General features: G+C 48.0%; 1 pseudogene; it reads right to left on the minus strand.

The window, feature by feature from the left end:
* Positions 1-2,946: 2,946 nt before the first annotated feature.
* Positions 2,947-9,342, minus strand: LOC149334038 (uncharacterized; annotated as a pseudogene).
* Between the last annotated feature and the right edge of the window lie 5,634 nt (positions 9,343-14,976).

A 14,976-nucleotide genomic window follows, 5' to 3' on the forward strand; every position in this document is an offset into this window, starting at 1 on the left:
GGTCACATTATTACAGGACGTGTCTAAGGATATGAACAAGGAATTTAGTAAGCACAGAATACTTACTGTGTTTCAAATCACATATATAAGAATGGAAAGTACACAATTTTTAAAATTAGGATCACAAAATACACGAAAGAAATGAAACACCAAACACTGAAAGCAAAATGATCAATGTAATAACGACACAGATGGCATAGAATAGTTTTACTTTGCGTTTGGCCACAGTAGCGCTTCTTCTACGAGCTGGGTAAGCTTATAGGCGAGCTCTGTTTTGCAATTACTGGATCAAATTTGTTCCACTCGCGCACTGCGAGAAGAAAAAAGGAGTAGGGAAAGGCGTTGTTTTTACACGAGAATTCCTGAAGCGCGAGAGGATGTTTGCGGCATGTGTTTCTAGAACGGTTGATATTAACAAAGGCTAAGGGATCAATCTTAAAGGAATTGTTAAGAAGTTGAAATAGGAACTTCAAGCGGTGTACCTTTGCTCGGTTAGTCAGGGTTGGAAGGCCTGCACGATGCAGTATGTCAGTTAGGGAATCGGTGCGGCGGTATCTATTGAATATGAACCAAACAGCCTTGCTCTGCACGCTTTCTAACATGATCACATCGTTTTTCACTTACGGAAACCAAGCTGTGTTGGCGTATTCAAGAACTGGACGAATAAGGGTGACGTATGCGAGTTGCTTAGTGCAGGGAGCAGAATGACGCAGCATACGATTGAGAAACAACTGTTTGTTCGTAGCTTTTCTTGTGACGTTCCGAACGTGCGATAACCAGCTAAGATCTGATGTTATCGAGACGCCCAAGTACCGATACTCCTGCACTTTTCGTAGTGGGACGTTGCTCAGGCGATGTTCAAAATTTAACGATGTCTTTTTCTTGCTAATTCTCATGGAAACTGTTTTGTCTGTATTCATAATCATCTGCCATTGATTGCACCATTGCGCGACACGATTCAGGGCGTTGTTTAGGTTTACTTGGCCATTGGAATTTTTTATGTCTTGATAAATCACGGAATCATCTGCGAATAGGCGAACTTTGACATTTATATCCCTGGTTACGTCGTTAATGTAGAGTAGAAATAGAAGCGGAGCAAGTACTGAGCCCTGTGGGACGCCGGAAAGAACAGGAACCGTGTCTGAAACGCATTCACCAAGCTGTACAAACTGGTAGCGATCTGTAAGATATTCAATAATCCAGCGAAGAATCGGGCCGTCTCCAAATAAGTTCGGTAGTTTAAATAACAATTTCATGTGGGACACCCGATTAAAGCCTTTTCATAAATCTAAAAAAATAACATCTATTTGTGACTGGTCGCTTATGCCTATTGCAAAGTCATGGCGGGTTTCAATTAGCTGGGTGACGGTAGACAAGCCGGATCGAAACCCATGTTGGTTTGGATTAAGTAGATTCTGTTCTTCTACAATCTGGGTCATGTATCTAAGTATGATATGCTCCTGTAATTTACAACATGTGCAGGTGAGTGAAATGGGCCGATAATTACTCGGTGAAGATTAGTGCCTAGTGCCTGACTTGTGCATGGGGACTACTTTAGCTATTTTCCATTCTGGTGGTAACGGCCGTCCCGGAGTGATTTTGAATATATAAGAGAAAGAAATTGACTGACTAGTTCCGCATACCGTCTTAGAAAAATACTTGGGATTCCGTCCGGTCCGTTGCTTTTCCTCTCGTCTAGACTCAGCAGAAGCGATAACAGTCCGCTGTCAGATATAAGAGGAACGCCAGACAGTCTGACGGGGTCGGTGGTGCTGGACCTGCATTCAGGAAGCTGGCGGTCGTCTGGCGAAAGAACTGGCTGAAAGTACCGGTGGAATGAATTTGCCTTTTCTCTGCCTTCTTGGGGAGATACCGGCGGATGAGGGTTTGGACGTTGATTTATATAATGCCAAAACTTATTTGGGGCGGTTTTGATAAAATTGTTTAAAGTGCTGGGCAGAAATTTTTTTCGAGCATTTTTTTATTCCTAAGTGACTTTGTTATTTCCCGGATCCGCCGTTGGTAAGCTGGGGCAGCTCGTAACTTGTCAGATTTGCGTAGCCTTTTTCTTTGCGCTTCGTATGTATTATATCACGCGTGATCCAATGATTTTGCTTACGGATGACGTTTTTTGTTGAGGGTAATAAACTGCCAATGCAATGCCCAATAAGAGTTTTGAATTGAAGTCACGCCTCATCTATGCTACTTTGTTCATTGGTGCAGATATCATAGAAATCTGGAAATTCGTGAGCAAGGTATGTAAGTATGGTTACGTCATCTGTTCTATTGAAGACAAGTACACTTTTAAATGGACGATGAGAGCGGATGACATTCGGTAAGGGCAAGGTGCACACAACCAGTTCATGGTCAGAAAAGCCTTCATGTGTATGAATATCAACTGTACCTCGGAGGAAGTGGTCTGTAACAAATATTAGGTCGAGAATTCTTCTGGACGCTCCCTGGATGCGAGTGGGCGTGGAAACATGGTGACCTACATTAAATGTGAATAAAAAATTAAGCATTATGGAGCTTGCCACACTTCCCGAACCCAGAGAGCTCCAGTCAATTTCCGGAAAGTTAAAATTTCCTGCCATTAGTATCCTGCTGCCACACATGTGCTTTAACATGTAATCAAGCAAGGGATCTAGGTAGGAGTTTTCTGTGTTTGGTGGACGATAAATAGCGCCAACGTGCGCGATAGCATTTGTCAGATAAATCTTACACCAAACTGCTTCAACAGTTGGAACGTCCGGCATGACTGAACATTTTATCTCACCTTTAATAAGCAGAGCGACGCCCCCTCCTTTGAATTCTCTGTCTTTTCTTACAATTGTGCAGCGCGGCGGTACAATTTCACGGTCTGAAATGTTTTTGTGTAACCATGTGTCTGTAACTGCGACAATATCGGGTTTGAAAGCCAGCACAATTGCTTCAAGTTGAGTACAGTTAATGACATTGATTCCTGGTGAATCGCTTTCCAGTGTTGCTTTGGTCTTCGTTCTTTGGCGCAACTGCAACAATATCACTGCACTCACTATCCCATGTGAAGAGCTGACCATTTATATTTACTTTGTCATATACCAGAGAGACCTTTTCTTTTCAATCACGGTGTTTTTTGGGCGGTCCCACAATTTTTTCTAACATTCATGACAGCAAGCGAAAAATCTTCTCCAATGGAGTGACCGGAATGTTTTAGTTTAGAACATTGTTTAAGAATGCTAAGTTTGTCTCGGTAGTCAAGAAACGTCATAATTATCGGCCTAGGTCTAGTTTCGTTGTCTTTACTTGGTCTGCCCACGCGATGAATTCTTGCAATGTCTCTCTTTGCAAGTCCAAGTAAATCCTCAAAGGCTGTTTTCGTGACAGTTTCATGCAAAGTGCTGCAGATAACACAATCGGGACCCCATGCGCCTCTCCGCGCATGCGTCGATGGTCCTTCTTCTCTTCTTTCTCTCTTGTCTTTTCTCTATATATTTCCGAGCTGGAATTAAAGGGGCGTCTTTTCTGCTCTGCGAATCGGCCTGTTTTCATCACGTTGCAGCCGGCCTTTGGCCGGAAGAACGTAACAGTGGCGACGAGGATTCTTCTGCAGCAAGGAAGCCAGCATATACGCCCAAGCACGACAGCCAAGCAGAAGGAGCCCACCACCAGCCATGGCACACAGGCTACCGGAATTTGAAGACGAAAATGATAAGTGGCAGGTGTACCTAGTCAAGGTGGAAGCCTATTTCGAAGCGAATGATGTGAAGGACGATGCTAGGAAAAGAGCCTTGCTGGTAGCTTCGCTTTCAACAAGAACGATAGAAATTTTGAACGGGAAGGTAGCACCGCGAAAGCCTAGCGCCCTGACCTACAAAGAAGTTGTGCAGGTCCTAAACAGTTACTACGACCCGGTACCCAATGAAATTTCTGAAAGTTTCAAGTTCTTCCATCGCTGCCAGCAAGAAGGAGAATCTGTTCCTGGATTGATGCTGGCAATACGGCAGTTGGGACACAATTGCAATATTGGAACTGCGCTGGACAGAATGATAAGGGATCGTATTGTGTGTGGCGTCCGGTCCAAGAGTGTGCAGAAGCAGCTGCTAGCGACGAAAAATCTTAACCTTGAAGAAGCCGAGGCTCTTGTCCTTGCCGCAGAGAGCGCGGAGCGCGATTTACAAGGTATTGTTGCGGACCAAGAACAAGCGAGATTGCTAAAGCTCTTTGGTCAATACGAGTCCCGCGCGAAGTCGCAGGGCGTGCAACAATGCAAATGTTGCGGTAAGCATGGTCATAAGAACAAGGCTTGTCGACTAATCAAGCGTAAATGTTACAAGTGTGCACGGCCAGGGCATTTAGCTAAAATGTATCCGGCAAACGAGCCAAGTAGAATGCTAGCAGTAACGGCACAGACGACAGTAATCAATGACAGTGATAGCAGCGCGTCACAAATTTGGTCCTTGACCACTCCGCGCTCTCTCATACCCCCCCCCCCCCAATCAGGAAACCGTTTACGTGGAATGGCATCAAAATAATGATGGACGTCGATACCGGCTCCCCTGTTTGCGTCATTCATAAGAGCATTTACAAATTGCACTCTCAGCGAAGGCCGCAGCTACAGAAGTCTGAAGTACAGCTTTCATGCTATCTGGGAAAGTTGCCGCTCCTCGGTGCATAGACCATCCCAGTTTCATATGAAGGTACAACAGTGCAGTGCAGTCTGACTGTTTTAGACTGCAATGGCCCCAGTCTTCGCGGTCGTGACCTGCTGAAAAAATTAACAGACGAAAGCATTCAGGTGCTGAGCGTCTATTCGAAGGCTCCCGTGGCAAGACAAACCTTGGAGGACGTGCCGACGCTACTCCAGCAACACTACGACCTCTTTACTGAGGGCGTTGGTCTCATGAAAGGCCCGCCAGCCCGACTGCACATCAAGGCTGGAGCAAACCCAAAGTTCTTAAAGGCAAGGAAAGTTCCTTTTGCACTGCGTGATAAAGTGTCTAAGGAGCTTGACAGATTAGTATCAGCAGGAATAATATCGCCGGTCCCTCATTCTGAATGGGCAACGCCCATCGTGCCAGTTTTGAAGAAGGACGGAACATTGCGCATTTGTGGGGACTTCAAGGTGACACTAAACCCTGTGTGCGATGTTGAGCAGTACCCCTTGCCTGTCATCGACGACATTTTTGCAAACCTATGTGGAAGAAAAAAATTCAGTGTGCTAGATCTTCGCGATGCTTACAATCAGGTCGAGCTAGATAAAGGCTTGCGGAAATTAGCGGTGATATGCACACAAAAGGGGCTCTTTTGCTACAACAGGCTACCGTTTGGCATCGCATCAGCGCCAGCGATATTCCAACGGAAAATTAAATCGGTGCTGCAAGGACTAAAAGGGACTCAGGCTTATCTAGACGATGTCCTGATAGCCGAGAGCAGCGAGGCTGAAAACGTAAACCTGCAAGCGGTCCTACAGCGTCTCCGCGAGAACGGTATCAAACTTCGTTGCGACAAGTGCAACTTCGGTCAAAAATCAGTGACATATCTTGGCCATCTTATTGATGCTGAAGGATTACACCGGCTCGAGAAGCACGTGGATGCAATCAGGCTAGCCCCTTTACCGCGAAATGTTGCCGAGTTGCGGTCCTTTTGGGGACTGGTTACATTTTACAACAAGTTTTTGCCAAATCTTTCCACTATGTTGGCACCGTTGTACAGCCGTCTTGAAAAAGGTGCAAAATGGGTTTGGCAAGAAAAAGAAGACTCGGCGTTTCAGATGGCCAAGGAAGCTTTGTATTCAGCCCCAGTGCTAACGTACTTTAATCCGCAGCTGGAGTTGATGTTGGAATGCGACGCTTCGCCTTACGGTGTCGGAGCTTCCCCTTTGCACCGAGTAAATGGAGAAGACAGGCCTATTGGTTTCCGATCACGGACGCTTACCTCAGCTGAGAGAAAATACTCCCAAATTGAGCGAGAAGCTTTAGCCCTGGTGTTTGGCACGACACGTTTTACGCGATTACCTTTTGGGACGTGAGTTCACGCTTGTAACGGACCACCGCCCCTTGTTGGGTCTTCTCAGACAGGATCGTCAAACGTCTGTCAAGGCTGCCGCCCGAATTCAGCGCTGGGCGCTTTTGCTCGGGGCATACAAGTACAAGCTCGTCTGCAAACCTGGCAAACAGATGCTAATTTCTGACGCTTTAAGCCGTTTGCCTCAATCGCTGCAGGAGCCGCAAGCGGAAACCGAAGATCTGTCAGAAATGGTGCTTATCATGGGCAAATGGGACCAGCCAGCTGTTTCCCACGAAGAGATTCAAGCACTTGCAGCAGCTGACGGGTTTTTGCAAGCGATATGCAGGTACGTGACAGAAGGATGGCCCTCCGCCGTGGAAGGTGACAACAGGGAAATGGTGGAGTTCCGGAAAAGGCGACAAGAGTTGTCTGTGGAGAAGGGGCTGTTGTACTGGGGTCATCGTGTCGTGATACCTAGTGCGGCGCGTGAGAAAGTGTTGAAGATGCTACACGAGTCTCATCAGGGTGCGTCTACCATGAAGACAAAGGCGAGGGCTAGTTTTTGGTGGCCCGGTCTAGATCAATACATTTGTAGGATGGTCTCAGAGTGTCGAAGCTGTGCGCAGGCGCAGCCCACGCCACCTGCACGGAACCCCGTCAGCTGGCCGATTTCGCGCGAGAGGTGGTCACGGCTGCACGCCGACTACGCAGGTCCTATTGGTAACAAGATGCTGTTGGTAATCGTCGACGCTCATAGCAATTGGATAGATGCCATTCCAGTATCTAGAGCAACCGCTACTGCCACTGCCGATTGCATGCGAACCTTGTTTAGCAGGTTTGGATTGCCCCGCACCGGGTCCGAGTTTGCTGTATTTTTGCAGAAAAATGGAATCGAGCATATCCGGACCCCACCGTATCACCCTCAAAGCAATGGTCTCGCAGAACGGGCCGTGTGAACTATCAAGGAGGGTTTGAAGAGAATGCCTGGTGTGGAGTTGGCAACTGCTCTGGCGAGAATTCTTTGTAACTACAGCAATTCGCCACAGGCTTCAGGGTTTGCACCGTCCGAACTTCTTCTTGGGTACCATTTGCGTACAAGACTCGACATGTGTTTTCCTCCTAGGAGCCACGAAATGCCCAAGAATCCAGCGGCTGATTCCGCCAGTTGGTACTTCGTCCCGGGAGATGCCGTTTATGTGCGCAACTACGGCGTCGGAGAAAAGTGGACACCAGGAAAAGTGAAATCTACGAGTGGTGCCCGTCTAGTGACTGTAGCAACTGAGGACGGAGTCGTTCGACGCCATGTCGACCAGATCCGAAAACGCTCATCAGACACAGACGGAAGCAGGGAAACGTCGAGTCCCGAAGAATCTCCTCCTACGACATTAGGAACACCTAATTACGAGGCTCAAGACCTTCCCAAGGGGTCTGTTCCTTAGCTACGTCGGTCCACAAGAACCAGAAAGCCAGTGGAGCGCTACAGCTACTAGGAGAAAGGAATGCAGCAGATAACAAAATCGGGACCGCATGCGCCTCTCCGCGCATGCGTCAATGGTCCTTCTTTCCTTCTTTCTCTCTTTGCTTTTCTCTATATATTTGCGAGCTGGAAATAAAGGGGCGTCTTTTCTGCTCTGCGAATCGGCCTGTTTTCATCACATGGCTGCCGGCCTTTGGCCGGTAGGACGTAACACAAAGTGTCTGAAGTTTAATCCTCCTGCTCCTTAACACCATAAATGATTAGATTAGAGCGATGGTTTCTGTTATAAAGCTCATCGATTTTTCTGGTCATGGTAGCAAGGTTACGTTCTAATTACGTAACTTTGCTGGCGCACTGCGTGACTTGTTTTTCAAGCCCACTAATTTTTTCGAGCTTCTTTTCGATTGCAATAAGCTTATGGTTGGTTACAGCTTTGCCTTTCTTAATTTCCTGAATGTCTTCAGCAATTATCTTCAGCTCTTCAGCAATCGTTTGCTCAATGGGGCCGGGATTTTCTTCAATATCACCGCTAAACAAAAGCAGATATCGCAAAGACACAATCATATTCAAGAGAAATTCACAAAGCGGCTGTGTGCACGGCAGCAACAGTAAGCAGACGTTGTTACTTCTAAAGGATTTCCCGTAACGTTTGCTCAGCTGTGCGAAAAACGCGAACGGGTTTGTGACGCTCATCTTGGCGTTGCCGCCGCGTCCACTGCGGAAGCATCCGGCGAAGCCGCATTTTATACTGGATGGTCGTGATGTCCGTGTCGATGCGTTTGTGGTTTCCGTTGATAGCCGCGTGGTGCTATACGAGATATGATAGTCGCGCTGGTGGAAGGAGGCGGGTCGAAACGCTTGGATCCTTTCACCGCCTCCAGTAGTCCGAAGAAGGGTCACCGACGCTTGACATGCCGATGGCTGCGCCTCTGGTAGCCGCAGAAATCCATAAAAACCTGTGCGAATAATGTGAACGGGTTTGTGACACTCATCTTGGCGTTGCCGCCGCCGAGATGAGAAACTGCAAGAGAAACTGAGGAGAAACTGATGAGAAACTGAGGAGAAACTGCAAAACAAGTATTGTTACAAGTTTCACACTTTCATGCATCAAATGAACTTTCATGCATCAAGAGAACTTGAAAGTAGTTTGGCGCTGCCTTCTATACACATGCTACGCAGTATTTAATGGTCGCCGTTGAAAAAGTCAATATTTATGCATGTGGAAGCGTTCAGAAGGAAAGGGAGTGTGCATTGCAAGCATTGTTGCCCGGAGTTAAGGCGCCCTGTTGGCATCATCCCGTTTTGAGATTATCTGAGAGATTGACTTCTTTTCTCTTGCAAATTTGGCAACCAATGAATATAAATCATGACACATTTAATTTATATATTGAAACAAGTGTTTAAACGGTATTAATATAACTCAATGATTGGGATCATACGGGCTTCAAGAAAGAGGACGTTGCTGGGTGACTCAAAGTGACCGAGTAAGGCGTAGCGAAGAACCCTCTATTGCAAGCTGTGAATTTTGCGAATACAGGAATTCGTTGCACTTCCCTGACAAGCTGGCAATAATGTATCTGATACTAAAGAAGTGTGTTGCAAAGAACTAGAGTGAGTGACCTGGTAAGAATGCGTCGTGCGCCACCTATAATGCCAGCTGCTCTTATTAAAGCGGTGTCAGCGGATGTACAGTGGAGCCCACTTTAATGGCCGCAGATATAACGAACGCTCACTTATTACGACCGGGTGTGATGCCACCACGAAAATATGCACAAGGGCAACGGAAATTCGTTGTAGATACAGCGAACTCTGGCCACACCACTCGGTTATAGCGAACGAGGTGGCGTGTTTGACTAACCTGAGGTTATAGAGGTCATTCTTCCGCTAAGCACGCAGATGAAATAGCGCCTCACAACCTCAGCCGTTGCGGTGGCTCAGTGGTTATGGTGCTCGACTGCTGACCCGAAAGACGCGGGCTCGATCCCGGCCGCGGCGGTTGAATTTCTATTGGGGAGAAATTCTAGAGGCCCGTGTACTGTGCGATGTCAGTGCACGTTAAAGAACCCCAGGTAGGCGAAATTTCCGGAGCCTTTCACTACGGCGTCTCTCATAGCCTCAGTCGCTTTGGGACGTTATACCCCATAAACCAAACCAAGCCTCTCAACCTTCAAGACACCGCCTCGGAAAGAACGTGTCAAACCAGAAATGGAATTAAAAGGCGGCGCTGCTGTGCGCAGCGCTAACTGGAAAGTCCAGCGTCCGGTAACACTGTAAGCGCTAAAGTGAACACGGGAACGATATGCTATAATTCTCTATTGAAATAGTAAGTAACCGCCGGGCAAACTCGCGTCGATGGCCAACGAGGGCAATCATTGCCTACGCGTTCGCCGGCTCGGCAAAGCATCCCGAGTAGCAGAAGCGCGGTGCGCGCGAGAAAGGGGCATCGGAAAAAGCGATGCTACTGGCCATGGTCGCGGATAAACTAACATTGAATAGGTTGGGGCAACCGAAAAGGAAATAAAAATAATAGGCCCCTGCCTGCACCGTTTACACACAACAGGCTTAACCCAATTGAAAAATAAAAGAGGAGGCCCGTAGGCAAGTTGTAATTTGACCACCCGTGGGTGGAAAGATAAAATATTAGGGAAAATGCTACATTAGCGACCCACAGCCGAAAGAGCGGGCCCGGGGAGGCTCCCCTGACTTCCCCTGGGAAGTAGCGGAAAGGGAAATGGGACGTGGGAAGGGAATGGGGACAGCGAGTTTTTTGCTCTGATCCTTCAATTATCTCGACTCCATTACTGGCCCGCCTGGCCAGGACAGGGAGAGCATCGAGATTGCCCAATGGTGCGGCCCCACTCACGGGATGCCCGACCACCCACCATACGCAACGGGCTCCGACCGTCGGAGACAGGAAAACCTAACACGGGGTCAGTAGCTACCTGGGGCTCCTCATCGCTCACTAGAGGGCTTTTCCCACCTGCCGGCTACTAGCCGTCGAAGGTTTTTCGCGGTTTTTCGGACACCGGAAGTATGTGTGATAGTCCCGGCCAGTGGAGGTCCAGAACGTCAACGGCCTCGCGGCCTCAGAACTGGTCGCTCCGGGGGGACCCATCTGTGCTTCCTCCAACCATCCATGCACTTATTTCCTCTCCTAGCTTACTCTTCTCCTACTGAGGAGAGAGTGTTCAAGGCTGGGCGACCGGGCCACTAACCAAGAACGTGGCTTAGGATGAGATGACCCGGGCCTACTCCACCGGTACTCCACACATCTTCGGTTTTCGCCAGACTCTTACGAGGCAGTACTAAGCCCTCATCCCCCGGCATCCCGCAGGCGGTTAAGCCTGCGGCCGGCCGTAAAGCCGCTTCCCCGAGGCGGCGGTCCTCAGAGCCTGGCCACTATGAACCCCCGCGCGGACCTGGTTTCTCCGTAACCAGAAACTGACGCGTCGGTAGCCAGACTTGCACGCCCCCGCGCGCAGAGGAAGGAAGGTAGCATGTATTCGAAAACCTTTTAGCGTTTGACATGCCTTCCGGGCCGGATTTCGTGGGTTCAACCTGAGTATAAACCCAGGCCTGCCTCCGCTCAGGCATCGGACCTCACGTGCACGACTGGCCCTCACAGTCGTCTGGGAGTCGCTGCCACTCCCATTGGGGGTTTGCATCCCCAGAGGATGGGTCCCGGCCATCCCATCCCCACTGCTGGCATTGCACCGAAACAAAGCCTAGTAGCCGAAACTACACCGGCCCGTATTCGGTGGCGAGGGGGGGGGGGCGGATAAACTAACAGCAGGGATTGGATAATTCTAAAATCCTTGTTGGTTATGCCAATCACGTGGTATGCATAGCCTGCTCAGTCGTCTCCATCTTTTGCGCCGCTACCGACTGAAGGCATTGTCATAAAGCGGACAGTGCAACGGATGCGTTCTGCGCCACAAGCGCTGCGCTACTTCGTCGCTGGATCAGCCCAGGAGCGACAGAAGAAGCTCGAAAACACGCGTGACCAGATGCTTACAGATTTCTGGCAACGCTTCATTGATCCAAGGCCGACCGGATGTTTCCTCGGATAAATAAGTTCCTGCGGACCACAAAATCGTAGACGCGCCTGCTCTGACGGAGACGTTGAACACCAAGTGCGAGCTTTCCCTAGTGCCAGGAATCTCATTTATGTGGCCGACTTGCCACCAGTTGCCATGTACTCTTCATCCATGATTAGTTATACCCCGTCCCTGAATTTGACAGTTGGCAGAAAGGTCTCGACTAGGATTAAATGACCTCCCGATATAGCCTGGAAAGAGGCGCGACAGGCTCTGCTTTGCACACGTACGCATAACGGAGCTTTATAAGAAATAATTGCCACTTTTAGCAGCCTTAGAATTTTGGCTTCTGTACGAAGAATCCACTTGCTACGAACATCAGATATAACGAATAGAACCCGGGTGACCATCAGGTTCGTTATAAGTGGACTCGACTGTAGTTTGAATCGGCCACAAAAACCTTTTTCACCCTTCAGACATGGACCTTACATGTTAGGTCGTACCTTCGCGCCAAAGGGGCGTTTGTGCCGTGGTCAGTGCATTTCTACCTGTGCGAGCATCGAGAAACAATTTCAGCAGTAAAATGAAATTTTTGCCGTGATGCTGTATTCTTTTGGGACATACTTAAGAGGTCTCTTAAAAAACCCATTGACATCATACATTTCACTGTAACATTTATGTCTGCGATGAAAAACTCCGGAATTCCGTGCGAACTCTTCGTGTTCATAGGACGCGCAACCGCCGTGTTCCACGAGGTCACTGTTCAGACAACAGTGCACTTTAACGCAGGAGGAATATGGTGCGCAAGTTCAACCTCCTGACTCGTTCGCCTTTCCTGACGTGTGCACCATCTGAAATTTTCATGTGCGGGCGGAGGCAGGGAGTTATGGTGGCATGAGGCCTTATGCCGAGATCACTGAATTCGACGCGGTCATGTAAGGCATGAGGAGGGTCAGAAAGGTTCCAAATATTACATGCAACAACCATAAAAAGAAGCCTACAAGATAACCGAATAGCCTAAAGCATCTGTAAACAGAGTTTTCTGTTTCGCCGCCATTAGTACGAATCCCGCTCGGAGTCAGAGGTTAGACTATGCATACTCTTTTAGTTCTTTTTACTGCGCAGTATAGCGTGCTTTGCCAAAAATAACCGCGCTGCGTGTGTGCAGCCTCCATCCTTGATGCACACTCCGGTGGGCGCACATCAGGGCATTCGCTGGTAAAAATGCACCTTCAAAAACTTTCACCCACCTCACCACCCCCCATCACCCACCTGTACCCGATATAGCCGAGGCAGATTGTTGTGAAGTCTCAACAGTCGCCCAAGCGTACTAAGAAAAAAACGCTAACAATCATAAGCCTGTCGTGTCAGACACTAAGCACGGGAAGTACGTCTTTGAGGAGTACATATAAGTCGCCAGAATGATAATTCAAGATCGAGCAGTGCGAGAACAGCGGATGGAGCCGCGCGATGGAGCCGCGCGCTGGCGACCCGCAGCAATTTTTTCTTGGAAGCAGAACGATTTCAGCGAATCGGCATAACGAAATCACTTCATCGCAGTTACATTTCATCGCAGTAGCATCTTTCTGGGCGTAATCACTATCGCATGCCAGCGAGCGCATGCATTTCCGCATTTCCCTTTTGTGTAACCGGTGTTTATTTTTTTCTTATTAGTACATCTCCACCGTTGCCATCAACCCTACTTTTGTTGCTTATTTCCGTCGCACGCAAACAATAATATGCGGATTCTAAAAAAAAAATAGAAGCTGCACCAATTTGTACATCCTTCTTCTGGTAATACTAGTAGTAATATCTCGGGTTTAACGTGTCGAGTAGACATTGGGGCTATATGACAGACGGTGTAGTGAAGAGCTCCAGATTAACGGAGACCAGCTGGGGATTTTCGACCAGCGACAGAGCACGCTGGTTTTTGCATTTTTGGAATCAGCAGCCGAGCTCCACAGCCATGGAGCCATTTTTTTTCTTTATTGCTTTACAGGCCCATCGTGAGGGGTTTTATTTAGAACTTCCTGCATAAGACAATGAGCGCCTACAAAAGTAAATGTTGCACTACTCGCTGCAGTTGCTCAGTGGCCAGGGCGCTCGGTTACTTAATCGGTGCTCCCGGTTCGAACTCGGCCCCGGCGGCCACGTTTCGGTGGAGGCGAAACGCAAAAGGCACCGTATGCTGTGCGATGTCAGTGCACGTTAAAGGGCAACTGCTGCACTTTTTTTTTAGAATTTCGCGATACTCAAGGATTCAAATCTATATAGGCTGTAGGTAAAGCGTGCTAAGTTTTTTGCACTACCATTTAAAATAGTGACGTAATCGACGATTAAAATTTGCACTTCTTCTCAAAGCAAAAGAGGAGTGCAGGGAAGGTCAGTGTGATGTCACGGAAGGTATGATTTCAAATTACTGCTGCCGTCAGCCACGCCCTCCCGGGCCCCGTTGGACACTGCCAAACAACGTTCGGCTTTGACTACGGTGGCGTAGGTTTTTTTCCTTCAAAGCAGGCGTTTATGGAATGGAAATGTACGGATACTTTAGATGACGTCATAATGCGTTCCCCATTTAGAGTTTTGCGCTGGGGAGAAGCTTGAAGGCCGTCGCAATTTTAATTGGTGGTTACATCCCCGTTTCAAATCCTAGGCCAAAAAGACTTCGCATACTTTACCTGGAAGTTTCACACAGTCGACCCTTTTAAGCTCGTCGATTTCTAAAACCTATGCAGTTGCCCTTTACGGCACGACATTACCTTTACATTTACCACTTTAAAGCAACACAGTCACTTTACTTTAATTTGTCAAAGAGAGTACACATCAAATTTCCTCAAGGCAAAGCTTTTATCAGCAGGCAACGGCACATAAACCAATCTAGCCGGTCTTAGGAGGCCAGGTCTGGAAGTGGAAGGTATCAGAAGCATTCCTTTCAACTGGAAAACTCTGGCAGATCAATGCATCATTCTGGGGGAAGCACTTGTGACCATCACAAGGTGTACAACACATGTACTGATAGGGTTACGCATTACTTGCTTCAAGTCTAAGTGAGCATCATAGATGACCAAAGATATTTTGAATTACATAAACAATTATACCAGGTGTTTTCTGCAATGTCCTGAAAACCGTGACACAGGACCAGAAGAAGTCACACACTTTTGGCGGACTTACAAATGATGCATGTTTGGCTCATCCACGTACTTGAAGCCATTTTCTCGCTCAAGCGCCCATGCAAATGAAAAAATTAAGTTCAATCATCTTTCCATCCCATGCAAAAAACAGCAGTCTTCCACTATGCTAAGGATAGATGGCTCGCTTATGCAGGATTGCTCATTCTTTTTGATTAAAAATGCTTCAACCAGTCCTCTCTCGTGCAAGGACTTCCCCCTGCTAGTAATGCTCGTGCGGTGAAACAGTGGCAAACATTTGCTACTGTCCCTCACATGCAACGCCAAATTGCTCCCTCTGCTCACA

The sequence above is a fragment of the Amblyomma mixtum genome, chromosome 8 (assembly GCF_055824585.1).
Source record: "Amblyomma mixtum isolate Tamu chromosome 8, ASM5582458v1, whole genome shotgun sequence".
In the NCBI taxonomy this organism is placed as follows: domain Eukaryota; kingdom Metazoa; phylum Arthropoda; class Arachnida; order Ixodida; family Ixodidae; genus Amblyomma; species Amblyomma mixtum.